The following is a 20,676-nucleotide window of genomic DNA, read 5'->3' as shown; positions in this document are numbered from 1 at the left end:
CACCAAAGTGCCACTGTTATCTGCATCACCTGTGGAAAAATATGTCACCAAGGTGCTACTGTTGCTTGTGTCACCAAAGTGTGCCATCTGTCACCTGCATCACGAAGGTACCACTATCACCTGCCACATGTCACTAAGGTGCCATAATCACCCATGTCACCTGTGTCAACAATGTATCACTGTAACCTGTGGAAAGGTATACCACCTATGTCTTACCATCACCTGTGTCACAAAGGTGCCATTGTCTCCTGTATCACCTATGCCCCCCCCCTCCTTTCCTCCTCATCTTCCAAGATGGGTTTGAACTCAGATGTTTGTGACTCCAGGGCTGGTGCTCTATTCACTCTGCCCCATAGTTATTCCTTTAACAAAGCTTTCCTTGGTGATGGATCCTTAAATCCCAGGGTATAAAGTCTTATCCTCCCTGCCTCACCTACCTATTTTTATTGGCATCTCATTTCCCAAGGTGCATTGGGATTGATTTTCTTACGAGATGTTTTAATGAAGTGAAACAGAAATAAATAAAAAATCTACAAAAGAATTGTTTCAAAAAGTTGGGAAGCAGAGTGGGGCAGGAGAAAGATTTGAACCCTAGCTCTGCTACCTACTTTCTATGCAACTTTGGTCAAGTCTCATAGCTCAACCAACTACCAGCAAGTATTTATTATGTGCCTGCTATGTGACAAGTAAAAAGAATGAAACAATCTCTATTCACATTGATTTTATTTTCTAATGGGTTACCCAAAATTTGTGATTCTAACTCCTTTCACACAAAAAATGGTATTTTCATTTTCTCTTCATACAGTGTCCTCAAGTATACCACATCTCCTTGATAATAATAACATTGTTAATAATAATACTTAGCGTATCCACAGTTGTCTGATGTAAGATACAACCAGGGGCATACTGGAGTCAGCTGGTACCTGCTCTTGAGATCTGATTGTTAAATTTTTAGCGTGAGCATTCACACCTTAAAAATTGGCAAACATAGGGCAGCTAGGTGGTGCAGTGGATAGAGCACCGACCCTGGAGTCAGGAGTACCTGAGTTCAAATCTGACCTCAGACACTTAACACTTACTAGCTGTGTGACCCTGGGCAAGTCACTTAACCCCAATTGCCTCACTAAAAAAATTTTAAAATAAAAAATTGGCAAACACTATAACAGGAAGGAGAGCAGGGTAGTGCAGTGGATAGAGTGCTAGACTTACAGATAGGAAGACTTACCTTTGTGAGTTCCAATCTCACCTTAGACACTTTCCAGCTTTGTGATCCTGGACAAGTCGCTTAACCCTGTTTGCCTTATTTTCCTCACCTGAAAAAAATGAAGAAAATGGAAATGGAAATGGCAAATTACTACAGTATCTTTGTCAAGAAAACCCCCAACCAGGTCCTGGAGAGTCAAACAAGACTGAAAAATTACTAAATATATCAGTACTTGATTTATTGTTATGATGATTTTCTAGACAAAAGAGAATGGTGTGGAAAGTGTTAATGATGCAGTTTAAACTTAGAAGTGTGTGTTGCATACTCCCCCTCCCCAGCTAGTTGTTAACCATTTAGAAATATATCCTAGATACACCTGTCCACTACTACAGATCCCAGCCCTATTCTTAGCTGATATTCTTTGTGAAGTCCTAGATCCAAAAAAATTTTAACACCTGTTTGTCAGCCTGATCCAATAGTCTCTCAGAACTTAACTGGGTTCCTTCTTGGATCATAGCTAAAGAGACCCTCACCAAAGCCCAGTCAGAGCTAGTGGTCCATTTGTATCATCTTGGAGAACCCAAAGTTGCCTTCATGCTACAATGAGATATTGGAATACTCCAATGTAGTAATACTGAGAACATTCAAACATCTCTCACCCCAGTATAATCTTTTTTTTAAACTTTTCAATGTGTCTCCAACATATAGAGTCCCTTTTAAAGTTAAATGATCTCATTTTGGGCATGAGGTAATTGAGTTCTAGAGAAGCAAAATAATTTACACAAAGTAGTACATGGAAGGGTCAGTATTTGAATCCAAGACATCAGATTCCATATGCAATGCTCTTTTGACTATACCACAAAGCCTCAATGTCTGTTATTAAATGTGTCGAATAACATCGCTGTTTCACTATCCCTTAAGTCATCCCCCATCCCCTCCATTGTTAAAATATACAATCCCACTTTTGTGAATTTGATTTTCATACAATTTTGCCACTAATTTAATTTTGGTTTTACATGTCATGGGTACAAGGAACACCTTCCATTTGACAGTATTTACCTAGAACTTTATGGTGGGGCCAGGGTCAGGATAAACAAGGTCTTTCAAGGTGGAGGTGTCCAAGGTCCTGATTGAACCTCCCCAGTTTGGGCATCAAGGTAAGAATGGGTCAATTTCTCCCTCCCCCACTTAAGAACTCAAGCAATTCAATATAAGTTATACATGTGTAGTCATGTAAAACATTTCCATATTAGTCAGGTTGTAAAAGAAAACAGATTTAAAAACTTATGAAAAGGAAACTTTAAAAATTATGCTTCAATATGTATTCCAGACACCATCAGTTCTTTCTCTGGAGATAGATTACATTTTTCGTAAATCCTTCAGAATTGTCTTGGATCATGGTGTTGCTGAGAATAGCTAAGTCATTCACAGCTGATTATCTTATAATATTACTGTTACCTTGTATACAGTACATTTCATTTTGCATCAGCTTATCTAAATCTTTCCAGATTTTCTGAGAGCATCCTGCTCATCATTTCTTATAGCACCCCAAGGCAGCACGCAATCTGGTTAGTATGTACAATTATATTAATAACCACATTTCTGCATTAGTCTTATTGTCAAAGAATCAGAACACAAGGGAAAAACCTCAAAAAAGATAATAAAAAGGAGAAACAGTATGGTTCGATCTGCATCCAGATTCCACAGTTCTTTTTTTCTGCATGTGGAGAGCATTTTCCATCATGAGTCCTTTGGAATTATCTCAGATCATTGTATTGCTAAGAAGAATTAAGTCTATCACAATTAATCATCATACAATGTTGTTGACACAGTGTACAATGTCTTCCTGGTTCTGCACATTTCACTCAGTATTGATTCATGTAAGTTTTCCCAGGTTTTTCTAAAATCCTCCTGCTTCTTGTTTCTTACAGCACAATAATATTCCATTACATTCATATACCACAACTTGTTTAGACATTCCCCAATTGATAGGCATCCCCTCAATTTCTAATTCTTTTCCACCACAAAAAGAGTAGCTATGAATATTTTTGTACATGTGGGTCCTTTTTTCCTTTTTTATGATGTCTTTGTGATATAGCATTGGTCCTTTTTGACAAAAAAATATGAGTATTTATCTTTTTGTGATCAGTTGGTCCATCCTTTAGGTTTTGGTTGGTTGGTTATTTTTTTTGGAGTTCCTTCAGTTGGAGAGTCCCTGCTGCTCCTGCCCTCCTTGTTCTCCAAGACAAAGGGATTTTTGTGTGTTTGTCTTTGAATTCTTAGAACTTGGCACAGTTGTCTTATGCTCAAATATGTATTGACTTGAATGTAATTGACTCTTGACAGGTTTGGACATTGGTCTGAATTTAATTGCAATGAACTTTACTATGAATAAATGTTGCATCCTACATTTTGTTTGACAAAATTAATCAGAGAATAACAGGATCTTGGCAGGGTTGGAGTTGTATAGTTAGAAAAGACATTTTCTGAAAAAAGGTCTAAGGCATTAATATTTTTTCACATTTATTTATTTTATTTTAATTTATGGAAAAAACAAGCATCTGTATAACACAAACAGATGATTGCACATGAAACTGCAAGCCTATTGTGTACGACTTACTATTCCTTTTAAATATATAATAAAGTTATCATGTACATTTCTTTTTTCTTCCCTTCCACCCTAAAGATGACTATCATTAGACACACACACACACACACACACACACACACATATATGTAAAATTATTCTATACTTACTTCAAGCCCCATATGAGATGACATGGTTACATTGCAACAAGCCCCCCCTCCCAGCCCCCAAAATGATCATAGGCTAGATGAAGATAATCATATTGCCTAGAATAATAACTAACATTAATATAGTGCCTACTAAGCACCAAGCACTACAGTTAAGTATTTTACAAGTATTATATCATTAGATCCTCCTAACAACTCTGGAAGGTAGGTGCTGTTACTATCCTCATTTTACATATGAGGAAATTGAGTCAAATAGAGATTAAGTGACTTGCTTAGGGATGATTTTTTTTCTTTCTTTCTTTCTTTTTTTTTTTTTGGTGAGGCAATTGGGGTTAAGTGACTTGCCCAGGGTCACACAGCTAGTAAGTATTAAGTGTCTGAGGCCGGATTTGAACTCAGGTCCTCCTGACTCCAGGGCCAGTACTCTATCCACTGTGCCACCTAGCTGCCCCTTAGAGATGAATTTGAACTCAGGTCTTCCTGACTCTAGACTGAGGGCTCTTTCTGCTATAGCACCTAGCTCCCTTAATAAAGAAGTTAATATTCTGCTCTGGACAGATCACATCTGGAATAAAATTTGTTGTTGTTCAGTTGTGTTCCACCCTCTGTGACTCCATTGAGGTTTTCTTGGCAAAGACACTGGAGTGGCTTGTCATTTCCTTCTCCAGCTCATTTTATGGATGAGGAAACTGAGATAAACAGGGTTAAGTGAGTTGTCCAGGGTCACACAGCTAGTAAGTGTGAACTCAGATCTTTCTGATTCTAGGTCTGGCACTCTATCCACTGCACCAGTAATAGCTCACATTTATATATGCTATCTCACTTGATGTTATTATTTTCACCCCCATTTTACAGATGAAGAAACTGAGGCCGAGCAAGGTCAAATGATTTCTCCATTGTCACACAGCAAGTAAATGGCTGAAACAAGATTTGAACTCCGGTCTTCTTGACTCCAAACCCAGCACTTTATTGACCATACTATCTAACTGTCTCTATGTCATGTAGTTTGGGGGTAATTCAGAAGAAATCATTGGTTCTTGAGAATGTCCCTAGCTGCTTCTCTTGAGCTGGGAAAGTTCATCTCAGTTACTCTCCTCTCAGCCCACTTCAGGCTATGTGAAAGCATGTCTACTTCTGCTGTGTTCTGCTACAAGTTGTCATCACGAAATCCTGGAAGAAGGCACTACAGAAAAATAAAAAAAAAACACAAGCAAAAAGTACATCAGGGTGGTTGGACAGGAGTAACCACCATTAGCGGGGGTGACCTTGTCCTGCCCTTTCCCTTTGTCTCATGATCCCCAGACTGCTCAGACTCCATGCACAAAGGCATGTGCTCATTTAGCCTGAGAAGGGAGTGCATGGACAATGTTTCTGAGACCAGATGAAGATATATGATTTCATTGGCAGTGTGAGCCTGGAATCTAGCCTCCTAGCCAAGAAAGATTAAAAAAAAACTACATTGAGAGTTTCCTTGTGAGTAACCCCAAGTTTGAGAGTTTTTAAGATGAGCAAGTTTAGAGATTGGACCTTCTAGGGGGAAGAGGGGCATTGCCTGCACAGTTTTGCCTTTTGGATAAAGAACCAGATGGCTTGTTTAGTCCCACAGCCAGTGGACCAGGGACTTATGGGATTTGAAATGCCTGTGTCTACAGTGACTATTTTGAATAGTGCAGGTCCAGGGAGAAGATGTATCCTTTGTTTAGCAGTCCCAAAATATGATTGTATTCCAGGGGGAATTTATGGGCTATTGAAAGATTTTGTGTTTTTTCTCTATCTGTTAATGGCCTCCTATGAATCCTTTATATCATTAACTTATTTTAATGGGGTAATAAAAAACTTGCCTCATACTGAATTTACATTTATTACCTTGAATGCCATAGTGAGAGCTGGGGACCCTATTACCCACATTTAGGGAAACCTAGATATGGACTAACCTAAGATAGATTGAGAAGATTTCTTGGATTAAACTCCAAGTGGAAGCATAATGAACCAAAAAAAGAAAGAAACAAAGAAAGAAAGAAACAAAGAAAAAAAAAGAAAAAGAAACTTACTCTTCTGGGTAAGCATGCAAGATCAGACTTTTCCGGTGTAATGCCAGAGATGTTTAAAAAGGGGGGAGGGGGGAGGGGGGAGGGAAGCAGTGTGGTGAGAGCACTGGTAACAAAGTAATTTCCCAATCAGGCTTAAGTGGGTACTTACAAATGGGGATCCAATTCTTAGATCTGACACAGGCAGCTAAGTTGATAGAGCACTGGGCCTGGACTCAAGAAAACCTGAGTTCAAATCCAGTCTCAGAAAGTTAATAACGGTGTGACCTTGGGCAAATCATTTAGTCTCTATCTTCTTTAGTTTCCTCAAGTCTAAATTGGGGAAAATAATAGCCCCTACCTCTCTGGGTTGTCGTGAAGCCTAAAAGATATCATATTTGTTTGTTTGGTTGGTTTGTTTGTTTGTTTTTGTGGGGCAATGAGGGTTAAGTGACTTGCCCAGGGTCACACAGCTAGTAAGTGTCAAGTGTCTGAGGCCGGATTTGAACTCAGGAACTCCTGAATCCAAGGCAGATGCTTTATCTACTGTGCCACCTAGCTGCCCCAAGGTATAGTATTTGTAAAGTAGAAGTTTATTAAAATCCTCCTTCTTTCTTTTCTCTTTTTCAACTCGGGCCAACTTGGTGGTCCACATTTGGAATTGGAATGAAACAAGACATTCATAGAACAAAGATGATGTAACATTAATGGAACTGGACAAAGCTTCCCTAACCTCCACATTTGACATGATGGTGGATCTTGTTAGAAGGGTGTTTTAAGTCTAAGGAGCCCCTAATTTCCTATGTCAGGATGACATGTTGTGTACTGGGGACAAAAAATAGGCCAGTTTGGTTGGGACGTGAAGGGAGTAATATACAATTAGTTTGGATAGATGGGTTGGAGATAGACTGTGACTGGGGATTAAATGCTGAACAAAGAACTTTGGGATTGTCAAAACAATATAGGAGCAACTTTGTTATCATGGCATAGTGAAGAGAAATCATAATGAATTTAGAGTTAGAAATTCTCATTTTGAGTGACTACTTCAGTATTACCAGTTGTGTGACCATTAGGCTGTCAAGTAACTTCTCTGAATCTTAATTTCCTCATTTATAAGGTGTCCCTACTGTAGAGCTCAGCACTATCTTACTGGTAAGAATTTAGCTCTCAAATGACCATATAAGTACTTTTCAAATAATAACATCCATTCAACACTATCTAGTGTTAGTAGTGTCAACAACCCAATGCCCAGCCTTCTATTCCTTTCTTGTATTAATGTCACTTTGAGTCTTGGTTGAAGAGTCTCATGTTACACATGGTCCCTATGGAGACCCTCTCATACTAGTCTTTCTTTCTTTCTTTCTTTCTTTCTTTCTTTCTTTCTTTCTTTCTTTCTTTCTTTCTTTCTTTCTTTCTTTCTTTCTTTCTTTCTTTCTTCCTTCCTTCCTTCCTTCCTTCCTTCCTTCCTTCTTTTTCTCTCTTTCTTTTTTCTGTCTGTCTTCATTCTTTCCTTTCTTTTTCCTTCCTTCCTTCCTTCCTTCCTTCCTTCCTTCCTTCCTTCCTTCCTTCCTTCCTTCCTTCCTTCCTGCCTGCCTGCCTGCCTGCCTGCCTGCCTGCATTTATTTTCTGTCTGCTATGTGCAAGACTATTCTAGGTAGTAAGGACACAAAAACAAATGCCAGAGCAGCCCCTGCTTTCAAGGAGTTTATATTCTGTTGGGGCGGGATGAAATGGGAGGAGAACAACATATACACACACTTAAGTAAATAGAAACACTCACAGAATAAATATAAGCACTTGTGTGGGGGGAGGGTCCTAAAGACTGGAAATATTTGGAAAGTTCTCATGGCACTTAAGGTGAAGAGGGCTCACATGGGGGACAGTATATACAAAGGCTAGGAAATGCAACAACACATATTGGTACTAGTGCTCTAGGATTTTGTGGGTTAATTTGTATTCAGTACACTCTGCATAATTTTTATAGGTTTGGATCACTCTACTCTTAGTATCCATTTTGCTAGACTGAATAATTCCAATCATTTTAGTCCAGTTTTAGTTGTAATATGGCAGTCCACTATCATGTCTCCAATCACTTTATATGCTCTTTCTGAACCCTATTTAGTTATATAATAATGTCTTTCTTGAAGTAGATAGGCCATAAAGAAGTACACACAGTTTTCCAAGTATTGATGTACAATGGTTTTAGACAAGGGAAAGATAATGCTTTCTATTTTGTTGACAATATCTTTCTCAGGGATTATGAAGTTTAAACTGTACCTACTAAAAAGGGGGAGATTGAAACATTGCCTAAGTAGTATTTGCAGTAAATTTCAGGAGCAAAGGTCACAGAATTAACTGCATCTATTCTAAATGACTCATGGATTACATCAGTATGTCAAGGACCTATGATTTCAAGTCACAGATTGGGGAAATGAAATAGGAAATCAAATATTTTACCCAATGTGGTCAATACAAACAGTAAATATTGACAGATTCCTGACTGAATAGGGAAGCAGGACTATTTTTTTTGATTTCCTTGTTTTTTCTTTTGAAAAATAATTTTTAATTAGTTCTAAGGATTGCTAATTATAGAATCTGTGCCCAAAAGTCAACAACAACAACAACAACAACAACATAAAAAATGCATCATTTCATCCTGGATGTTTTATGACTTAAAGCTGGTGTAGAAACAGGTAAGATTTTGGAGTTGAGTACCTGAGTAGAGTTTGTCTTTGGTTGTGCAGGGTGCATTTGCACTGTCAACAATAATTAAGTGCCAGTTGAACTTCATTCCTTATAAAAACAATTTCAGATGGCCAGCCCTGAGACCCTGGTGATGCTTTCCAGAGCAAAAAGTTCACAGGATAAAATGGAAAAAATCTCAGCAGCTCATCCTTTTCTCTGTCATCCTTGTTTATGGAAACATAAAAATGTGAATGAGCTGCTGTTGGTGCAATCTTTCCTTGTTTGTGTTGCCTTAGCTCCATAGGGACAGAGGAGGAGTCCAGTCCAAGGGATGGGTTTCTACCTTTTACAAGCTTTCTCTGTCATGTAAATAAGTGATCTCTTCTGGTTGGATCCCAAGGAACCAACTTTCAAAGAATCACACTGAATCAGATCACAGTTAGATTATAGCCTTTCTGCTTAGTGGCATTTAAATCTCACTTTCTATTGGCTAATGAAGTGAACAGCTGAGGGTCACATGTGCAGTTACCATTGCTCTCTATTCCTAAATAAAGTCCAGCATTTTTCTGCCTCTGAATGGACAGCTCATCAATTTTGTCAAATAGCCCTTTCCTTGTATTACTCTTTTCCGATAATCTTTCCAAAATCTGTCTTTCTCTTTGTCCACATTGCCAAATTCCTGGTTGTCTTCTTATTGGTCTAAGCACCTCTATCCTTATACCTAGTAACAACCACTCAGTCTAACATGCTCTGTTAAAACTGCTTTTCTCTAACCAGTTTATGGTTGCATGATTTCTCTCATTATTGAAACCCTGCATTAATTCCTCTTCATACTTTATCCTTCCTTTGGGAGATTCAACTAGTTTATCTGATTCTACTCAAGTGAAATTTCACTAGTTACATTTTGATCCTTTTTTCCTGTGGTACATTGGAAAGAGACCTGGATGGGCAGCAGGGGACCTCAGGTTTTGGCTCCTGCTATCTTTGTGATGTTGGGTAAGTTACTTCTTTTTTTTTTCTTTTTTTTTTTTTTTGGTGAGGCAATTGGAGTTAAGTGACTTGCCCAGGGTCACACAGCTGGTAGGTGTCAAGTGTCTGAGGCTAGATTTGAATTCAGGTCCTCCTGACTCCAGGGCTGTTACTCTATCCACTGTGCCACCTAGCTACCCCAGGGTAAGTTACTTCTTTGGGAGTTAGTTTTACTCATCTGTAAAAGGAAAAGGGTTGGATTCTATGACCTCTGAGGTCCCTTTCAGCTAAAAATTTAAAATCTTTCTCTTGTGTTTCCTGAACAAAAACCAAACCTCTTCCTTAATTTCTCTTGATTTCTTCATTATACCTGTCAACCTGCCTCCTCCACTTGGATCCCCTTTTTCAGAGAAAGGGCAGGGAAGAGAGAAGCACACCCATTTCATTTTCTTAGATTGTACATCTTAGAGACCATGTACCATGCTTATGCATGTTTCCCAATATGTAAAGTGAGGAGTAGAATGCTTGTATTACCTACCTAGCAAGTCATTATAATGAAAACACTTTGTAAATTCTAAAACACTATGTCAGCATGAACTATAGTAATGATAGAGAGACCATTTACTTAGTTCTGGTCCTGGGTTTATCTTTTTTCATACTCATAATGTTCCTTTGGGCAAATAATATAATCTCTTTCTTCTTTGCTTTTCCCAATATCAAAAAGTTAATGAAGCTTCTTCTTTTCTGATTGCGCTATTGGGAGGTTTTTGTGAAAAATCCCTTGGAGAATTTCAGAATAATTGCTAATGCTGAGAGTGTGTTATAGTTTACAGAGTATTTTCTTCACAACAATCCTGTGAAGCAAGTAGGGCACATACCTCTATATTCATGTTTGTTTGATTTTTGAGGCAATTAGGGTTAAGTGACTTGCCCAGGGTTGCACAGATAGTATGTTTCTGATTTAAACTCAGGTCCTCCAGACTCCAGGGCCAGTGCCCCCTACCTGGGTCTTATATTCATATTATAGATTTGGAAACTGAGGCTAAGGGAGATTAAGGGAACTGATCAAGGTGATATGGCTCCTAAAGTTTAGAGGCAAAACTCAAAACCCAAGTCTTCTGACTTCAAGTTCAATAATCTGTCCTTTAGAAAGGGATTTCAATTGTTAATTTTTCAATGTTCAATAAATTTCAAGCACACTTTGCTATGATGTCTTTGATTCGTAAATCTATTATGTTTACTTGGAAGGGGTCCTGAGACTGAGAGGTCCATCTGTGGAGGAAGCAGCCTACTCAGGGTTGAAAAAAGTAAGAATGAGTTGATTTACTACTGTTGTGGGCACCAAAGAAGAATATTACTTGCAAAGAAAGAGCCAAAGGAAAACTTTTTTGTTGTGAAAGTCATAATGTTCCTTTTGTAGCAAATCAATACTCATAAAACTCAAGTTTGGAATTCAGGCTTAGAAACCACAGAGTGTGTTTATTTTAAAATGCATAGTCTGTCATCTTTATATATTTTTTTGCATCCAATATAGTAAATTCACAACTTAGCATTCATTTGCTGAGAGATATTTTCGTATTTCCCCATATTCCTTCATTGACATTGAAACATGAAAGATATATTTTGGTTTTGTTTTTTAAACTTCAGGGAATCCTGAAATTATAGAATGTTAGGCCTGGAAGGGATGGTAGTGATCTTCTATTCAAACTCCCTCATTTTCCAGATGAAGGAACTAGGGCCTAGAGAAGGAAAATGAATTACTTAAAGAGACCGCCTTCCCCAATTTGGGAAGGAGAACTTGCCATTGTATTCATTCATTATTCAGGGTGTCTAAAAGGTCTTAGATTTAATAGCTTATCATTATGATTATCATTATTAATAGCAATAACAACAATGATAGCAGACATTTATGTTGAGCTTTAAGCTTTGGAAAGAACTTCATTTATATTATCACATTGGATCCCAGCAACAACTCTGTAATGTAAGTACTATAGCCACTATTCTCCCCATTTTATAGATGAGGAAATTGAGGCTCAGAGATCTGACTTGCTTATAGTCACACAGTTAGGAAGCATCAGTGGCAGAATTCATAATCAGATCATTTGACTCCCAGTTCCAAATTGGGCTTGGGGCTGTGATGATTAAAAACTTGAGAAACATAGTTTCTGGGTAATTTAATAATTTTATTAAGAAAGACATCAGGTTATTAATAAAAGGATGGTTGTTGGCCATCTCTCTCAGACCAAAGACCATCATGGTGGTGGGGGCTTACAGCTTATATACCCATGAAACAGTAGGTGGTTCATCAAACAGTAGTTTGAAGGTAAGAAATATTAAAATGTAGGGCTATACCAGACCACCCCCAGCCTTGGGTTATCAATTCAAAGAATATATACCCTTTTCACTGGGCGGGCTGAGTGACCCCTGGATGGAGCAGCCTTCCTATCTAAACAAACAAACAAAAAGATCTGCCTCCAACCAAGCTTGAGTAGAACACAATGAGCTTCCCCACCCTAGATTCCTTACAAGCTTGGGATGGGTCTGACCAAGATAAAGAGATTCAATGAAATCTTATTTCAAGGAGAAGCTGGACTTCTAAAAGTCAGGGCTTTAAAAGAATGGGGGAAACTCTGAATCTCCCCAAGATTTGGTTATTAATAAACATTTCTTACAGGACAATGAAAAAGTACCAAAAGAACAATGAAAAGACTGGAAAAAGTTGAAAAAATTAGAATCTACTGATAAATGTTAAAAACATTTGAATTATTTTTGTGTAGACAAAAGGCAGTTATGACTTGACTTCATAGCTATCTCTGTCTAAGAATATATTATACATATATTACCCAGAGGAGAGAGACCAGCTGCCTTTTATCTGTCTTGAGGTTAGAACAAGAGGAAATGGGCTTAAAGTGTTTCAGTTTAAAAAAAAATTCACTTTAAGCCATTGAAAAACTTCCTCATAATGAAGAGTCAAAAGAAATGCCCTTCCCTACGGTCATTTCAGGAAGGATAAAGCCTCCCACTAAGTCTCTTCTGCCTTTATGGTTCTTTATTTATAAACCTTCCTTTTCTCTCTCCCCTCCCCCTTCCTCCTTCTCCCTCTCCCCTTTCCCTTCCACTTCTTTTCCATCTTTCCCTTCCCCTCCTTCTTTCTCTGTCCCTCCCCCTCCCCCTCTCCTTCCCTCTTCTTTTTCCCCTCCCCTTCCCTTCTCCCTCTCCCTCTGACAGCAATAGTTACTACCATTCACTCTGCATTAACTTCACCTTGATCTTGGATTATAGGGCCAAAGGATGTTAGACATCACCTGACAAAATGCCAGGGAATACCGCCCCCCAACTTCCTACTTCTCTATCTATTGCCTTCCTCCTTCCTACTCATAATTTCAACCACATAAACAAAAGCTATCTGCTTTCCATTATAAGATGACTATTAGGCTACTTGTTATTCTTTGTTGTCTCCTTAATAAGTATTTTTTAGTAAATGGGAGACCCAAGGTATATTTTGGCATGTAGTATTTGATTTAGAATTCTTCTCCATTTATTTTGACTAAAGATATCTCTATAAAACAATTTTTCTAACAGTTAACCTACAGTTTGATGAAACAAGAACTGTTGATTTTTTAAAATTCTGAGTCAAAGGCCTTCCAGAGGGAAAAAAAAAACATTATAAAAATGAATAAGACATACCATCTAGCGTTCAATCACCTACTAAATGACCTTCTAACCTCCTTGATGTCTTAATTTTGCATTTAAAAAACAATAGTAATGATCCATGCGTTGTACTGAGGCTTCATGCTTACAAAATATTTAGAGCTATAAAAAGGCAGGTAGCAGAGGAAGTACCAAATTACAGAATGTTAATACTGGAAGGAACTTTGGACCACAGGGTCCAACCCTCACCTCTTACAATGGGGCATCAGTAACTATGCTGATTCATTGGAACAGACTGTCCTCCCAATATACTCTCGTGATACTTTTTGTGTGACTCAATATAGTTCGAGATTTCACTGGGCAACAACCATGCACAAATTCTTATACTTGGCATAGCAGACATCCATAGATAACTAAGAGAGACTACACCCTCCGGGAATTTATGGCCTTGTAAGGGAGATAAGAGAAGTATACAACTAACAATAATGTAAGACAAAATATGATTAATGGATTAAGACAGATGCTATGAAGTTCCAGAGGAGGAAGAGATCACACCTATTTGTGGGGAGAGGAAAGTGGAGGAAGAAGCACAGCTCCATGAAGGAAATGTCCTTTGAGTTGGACCTTGAAAGAGAGAAGGAAAGGACCCATATATGCAAGAAATATTCATCTTAGCACTTTTTTGTGTGTGCAAAAAAATGGAAACAAACTGTATATCCATTAATTGAGAAATGATTATTATATTGAATACACACACACACACACACATATATATATATTTATAAGATGATTATTGTACCATAAGAAAATGATATGATAGATTCAGAGAAACTTAAGAAAACTTTTTATGAAAATGATGCAGTGATGTGAACAGAACCCAAAAGACAATTCAGATAATGAACATGGTAATATAAAAGAAAATAACTTTGGAAGGCTTATGCACACAAATCAGTGCAGTGACCAATTATAACTTCATTAGGCTAGTGATGAAGTACATTTTCCATTTCTTGGCAGAAGAGTAATGGACAAGAGTTGTGTATTTTCAGACATAGCCAATGTATCAATTTACTTTGTGTGATTATATTTATTTGTTACAAGGGAGACATTCTATTTGGGGTCAAGTATGTTTGTTGATACTGATAGTGATGCAAGAAAAAGAAGAAAAGAAAGAAAACAGAATCAATTAAACATTAAAAATTAATGGAAGACAGCAGAAGGAAGTTTAGAAAGGACACAGATAACAGGCCAACTTTGTTACTATTATGCTAAATTTAATACATATTTAAAACTTAGATAAAAGAAGTTAATACTTTCATATACAATTCTTTTCTTTATATATTAAAATGCTCATGTTTATTAAAGTTCATAATAAGAACAAAGAAAATATAAAGAACATGCAGATCAGAGGCTTTGCAAAAAGATCATGTTTGCTAAGAAGGAGGCTAAAGAAGTATGGAAAAACTCATACTCAGTCAGATGGCCATGAGATGTTGAATTTTTTCATCATAGCAACCCACGAAAAAAGAAAAACACAAAATGATCCTTAGTCCTATAAATTCCAGTTCTGCTTCATCGGAGGTATCAGCAAAGTGGTGGAAAGGGGATCAGAGAGTACCAAGGATCACAATGTTTAGATTATTCAATTTAATAACAAGCGTTTATTAATCAATGAAAAATTATCATTTATAGTTGCCTATGATGTGCCTGGCACTATGTTAGATGCAGGGTATATACAGACAGAAATGAAAAAAATTTTACTCTTGTGAAACTTACATTCAATTGGGGGAGACAACAAGTCCATATATAAGTATTAAAAATAACAGACAACCCCCCAATTGAGAAATGGTCAAAGGACATGAACAGGCAGTTTTCAGATGAAGAGATTAAAGCTATCTATAATGATATAAAAATGTTCTTAATCACTACGGATTAGAGAAATATAGATTAAAACTACTCTGAGGTACTACCTCACACCTGTCCAATTGGTTAATATGACAAAAAAGGAAGATGATAAATATTGGAGAATATGTGGAAAAATTGGAGCACTAATGCACTGTTGGTGGAACTGCGAACTGATCCAACCATTCCAGAGAGCAATTTGGAACCATGCCCAAAGTACTATAAAACTGTGAATACCCTTTGACCCAGCAATATCATTACTAGGTCTATATCCCAAGGAGATCATAAAAAAGGGAAAAGGACCCACATGAACAAAAATATTTATAGCAGTTATTTTTGTGGTGGCAAAGAATTAGAAATTGAGGGCATCAATTGGGGAATGGCTAAACAAGGTGTGATATGTGAATGTAATGGAATACTATTGTGCTGTAAGAAATGATAAACAGATGGATTTTAGAAAAACCTGTAAATCTGAAATGAATTGATGCTGAATGAAATGAGCAGAACCAGGAGAACACTGTACACAGTAACAGCAACATTCTGTGATGATCAACTGTGATAGACTTAGCTCTTCTCAGCAATACAATGATCCAAGACAATGTCAAGAGACTCATGATGGAAAATGCTCTCCACATCCAGAAAAAGAACTATGGAATCTGAATGCAGATTGAAGCATATTGTTTTTTGTTGTTGTTTCTTTTTTCTTGTGTTTTTTTTTTCCTTTTGTTCTGATTCTTCTTTTACAACATGACTAATGTGGAAATATGTTAAAAAATAAAAGGTAGGATTGGAGTTTCTCAGTAAAAAAATAATAGACAAAATAAATATATGATATTGGGTTGGGGTAGGGATAGGGGTGGGGGGAGGCACTAGCAGTTGAGAGGATCAGGAAAGACCTCATAGAGGAGGAAGAGGAGTTTGAGCTGATGTAGCTCTCCAGGCACAGCCAGGCTGAGGCCCCAGGAGTTATTGTCCTTTGCCAATCTTGGTGTTTTACCTGTCCTTTTGATCTGCCCTGAGTTTCTTGCTCTGGAGATGCCTGTATCCTTGATAGAAGACCTAGGTTCCTACTGCTTCAATTCTACCCTAACCTCAGACTAAAAGCTCTAGACTAAAGGGTCCTCCCTAGTCTGGGAGGATGTGGGAGGGCAAGTGGGGGGAGATTGGGAAGAGTTAAAAATGGTACCCGGAATACAAACATACACCAGGTAGAACAGGCAATTTTATTCCCCTCCTTTTCTGCCCCCACCAAGGTGTGAAGTTTAAAATCTAATTGCTATGATGTCTAAAAAGCTAATGTGTGGTCACCTTAAATTAGAAATGTATATCACCAGTATTTGGGCATTAAGTATTTATTAAAGTATATTAGGGGTTAGTGAAGAGAACACGTGAAGTTCAGAAGGAAAGAGCCTGCACCTGCTGCTCCTACTGCGACCTCCAACAGAAAAGAAAGATCCCCCATTCTCTCCAGTGGAAGCTCCCTCAGAGCCTGCCCAAGCACGGTCCCCTGCCACCACACACACAGCTCCAAGCTAATTGGCTGGTAGCATTGATTGACATGACTTATAGGCAGTTCTATGAATAGGTGGAACTTCTGGATGCTAGTCACATGCTTTGTCCTCAGAGGGGCATTGCCCTGGTTCTCACAATGTCTTTCTCAATGAGGGGGGGGGGATGACACCCTGATTCTCACAAAGGGAATGTTAAGCAATAAAGAATTATAGAATGATTACAATAAGTTCAGAGGCTAATATTCAAGCCTTGTTAGGATATTTGCAAACAGCTTCTTTGCAAGAGCTGCCTTTTAATTATTTTACATTTTACCTCCATTGAGGATAGCTTGATTCATGCCAAGGAGGCTTTTTCTTTCACTAATTTCTCTCTCTATGGTTAACTGTTTCTCTCCTACCTGACATTGCCACTATTGTTGATTAAATTGCTTTGGTAGCTAATACCTGACTGCTTAGGTGTCCAGAAAGAGGAGAAATTATTAGTTGCCATTTGAGGTTTCATGAGGCCCTATCCCAAAGGGAAGAAGGCAGAGACAGGATATGGTCCTATCCTAGACACAAGCTTGAATGTAAGACCATGACTCATGGCTTATAAATAGACTAATGCAAGGGAAGGGCATCCCTCCTACCAGCTTTCTGGAGCTCAGATAGGCATCCTTTTATCGGAGGCTGTCAGTGAAAAAAATACTCAGAGTCAACAGGAAGCAATCCCAGGATAACTTCCTACTCTGAAATGTGAAGGGGAAGGGAAAGGCTCTTCTATCACATAGATTCAAGAGGTCACTGATATACTGAATTTTGAAGGAATGTAGGGTTTCTTAGAGATGAAAGTGAGAGTTGAGTGCATTGAGGGATGGGATGGGTGGGGGAGCTTGTTCCAATTATACACCAAGCACTAGGCAATGCTGTACATTGTGGTAAGTAAGGAGATGCAAATGAAAGAAGTGATATAGTCCCTGCCTTCAAGGAGCTTACATTCAACTGAGACAAAGATAACATAGAGATCCATAAATATAAATGTATACAAATAAAATGCCAAGTCATTTCAGAAGAAAGAACAATAAAATCTGGGTGGATCAGGAAATGTCTTATGTAGGAGTTGGGACTGTACAATAAACCAGAATTAACCAGGCTAGTCTATTGCCTCGGGTTCAAGTTTGGAATGAAATGAGATCCTAATAGCCCATCAAAAGGAAGTTTATTTAGCTATAGAAGTGAAAGCCATAGACCAGATATTAGTACAGATAGGATACTTCTATATCCAGGATAGGAAATATCCAGGACAGGATACCATCCACATCCAGGATAAAGCCTAGAATTCATTAAGTGACACTTCTCTTTTACTGGTGTTGATCATTCTGCTGGTCTGTAGTCTAAAGTCTGATAGAGTTCTCCTAGTTTCCTAAATGTTTTTTATACTCAGACAATCAGGAAACTAAATCACTGGCCCAAGCCTTAGGCTCTTGAGACAATTTAAATCTTTAAAATGGTTTCAGTATCTTTTAAGGAAAAAACAGGCTAATTTGCATGGGGCAGGGCTTTAGGATACTGCTTCTATGACCACAAATTAGAATTGATCCTTGAAGGGAACTAGAATTTTCCAGAGGTGAAGATAAAGAGGGAGAATATTCAAGGTACTGGAGACAACCTGAGGAGGGTAGAACATTACGTAGACCCATTTGACTGGAAGGTAGAAAATGTGAAGAGCAGTGGTATAAAATTAGTCTTTCTAGACTTTCTAGGGAGGTTGGAGCCTGATAATGAAGGATTTGATATGCCAAACAAAGTAATTGGTATTTTGTTCTAGAGGGAATAAGGAGCTACTATAGTGTATTGAGCATGACATGGTAAGACCTAATGCCTATGTGTTAGAAATATCAATTTGGTAGCAATGTGGAGTAGAGATTGGAGAAAAAAAGTGGCCTGAGACAGACCAAATAGGAGGCTATTATAATAGTCTGGGCAAAAGATGATCAGGGATCGAACTAAGATGGTAGGCATATGAATATTAAAGAAATGGATGTAAGAAATGCTGTGAAGGTATAATTGACAGTGCTTGACAACTCATTGGATATGACAGTGGAGAAAGGTAAGATAGATTGAAGATGCAAAGATGATTCTAAGGTATGAATCTGAGTGACTGGAATGTTGGTGGTATTCTCAACAAAAACAGGGAAGTTAAGAAGAAAGATGTTTGTAGACCATCTATAAACATGACTGTAACTGTTGGTAAACTAAATGTGAGTCCTTTGTGAACATCCAATAGATATGTTACTGAATTGAATTATAGCAGTCTTGACATTTTCACTAGAATTGAAATGAGAAGAAAAGAAGAAATTTGTGGCTAAATGAAAGGATGACTCACACTTCTATTTGGAGAAGTAAATTAAAGAGTTGGTGGGTGGGGTTGGTTTTATCATATGTCCAAAGGCGAAAAGAAACAAAATTTAACAAGACATTTGGCCATGTCATATTGTAGTTGTCATAATAAACATTCTCAAAAAGAAAAACATGAAGATATTTATACCTTATCTGACACCATTAATCAATCACCCTCTCCTCCTGGATACTTTCTTTACTCTAGATTTTCATGACTTCTTTTTCTTGGTTCTCTTGCTTGTCTGATCTCTCCTCGTTATCCTTTGCTGGTTCATCATTATATATTTCATACCCTCTGGTTCTCAGTTTTCTCAAAGATGCTTTCCTGAGCTCTCTTCTCTCTTTCTTTTCTCTCATTTGATGACCTCATCAGTTCTCATGGTTAGATATCAGATGATTTAATCCATACATCCAATCCCAATCTCTTCCCTCAGTTCTTGTTCTAGATCATGGACTGCCTATTTCACACGGGATATTCCATAGCCATCTCAAATCTAACCTGTCCAGAACATGTCATTACCTCTCCTCACACATCTAGCCCTGTTCCAAAATTACCTATTTCTGAGCATGCCACCATTCTTCTAATTTCTCAGGTTCACGACTTCAACATTATCCTTTACTTTGCATTCTCCCATTTTGTTTATATTCATTTAGTTGCCAAATATTGTTGTTTCTACCTCCTCAACATCTCTTACATTTAACCCCTTCTTTCTAGTCACACAAATGTCTCTTTAATTTAGGAGATAATTTAACAAACAATAACAATTTAAATCCCCTCCCTTGTCATCTCTTACCTGAACAATTTCAGTAACCTTTTTTAGTCTCTTCTGTCCTCTCTTTAATCCATTTTTTTTTTTTTGGTGAGGCAATTGGGGTTAAGTGACTTGCCAAGGGTCACACAGCTAGTAAGTGTCAAATGTCTGAGGCCGGATTTGAACTCAGGTACTCCTGACTCCAGGGCCAGTGCTCTATCCACTGCGCCACCTAGCTGCCCCTCTTTAATCCATTTTCATACAATTGCCAAAATGTTTTTTTTCCTAAAGTGCAGATCTGATCAAATTATTTCACTGCTCAATAAACTTTACTGGCTCCCTATTGCCTAGGATAAAATATAAATTCAATTCAAAATTTAAAGCTTTTTACAATGTGGCCTCAACCTACCTGCTTTCTGGCCAAATAATACATTTCTCTCCTTCCTACACTATGATTCTGCCAGTCTTATGTAGTGCTTCTCATAAAGAACATTCTCAGGGCAGCTAGGTGGCACAGTGGATAGAGTCCTGGCCCTGGATTCAGGAGGACCTGAGTTCAAATCCGGCCTCAGAAACTTAACACTTACTAGCTGTTTGACCCTGGGCAAGTCACTTAACCCCAATTGCCTCAAAAAAAAAAAAAGATTGGAGAAAAAAAAAGAACACTCTCTTGTCTCTGTGTCTTTGTACTGGATGTCTCTCATGCCTGGAATGGTCTTCCTTGCCTCTACCTCTTAGAATTCTTTGCCTCAGCTGAAACACAACCTTTTACATGAAGCTGTTCCTGATCCCTCTAGTTTCTTGGGCTTCCCATTCCAAAGTATTCTTGTATGTATTTATTTACT

This window comes from Dromiciops gliroides, chromosome 3 (assembly GCF_019393635.1).
Source record: "Dromiciops gliroides isolate mDroGli1 chromosome 3, mDroGli1.pri, whole genome shotgun sequence".
NCBI lineage: Eukaryota > Metazoa > Chordata > Mammalia > Microbiotheria > Microbiotheriidae > Dromiciops > Dromiciops gliroides.
Note: the sequence above shows the minus strand (reverse complement) of the source record.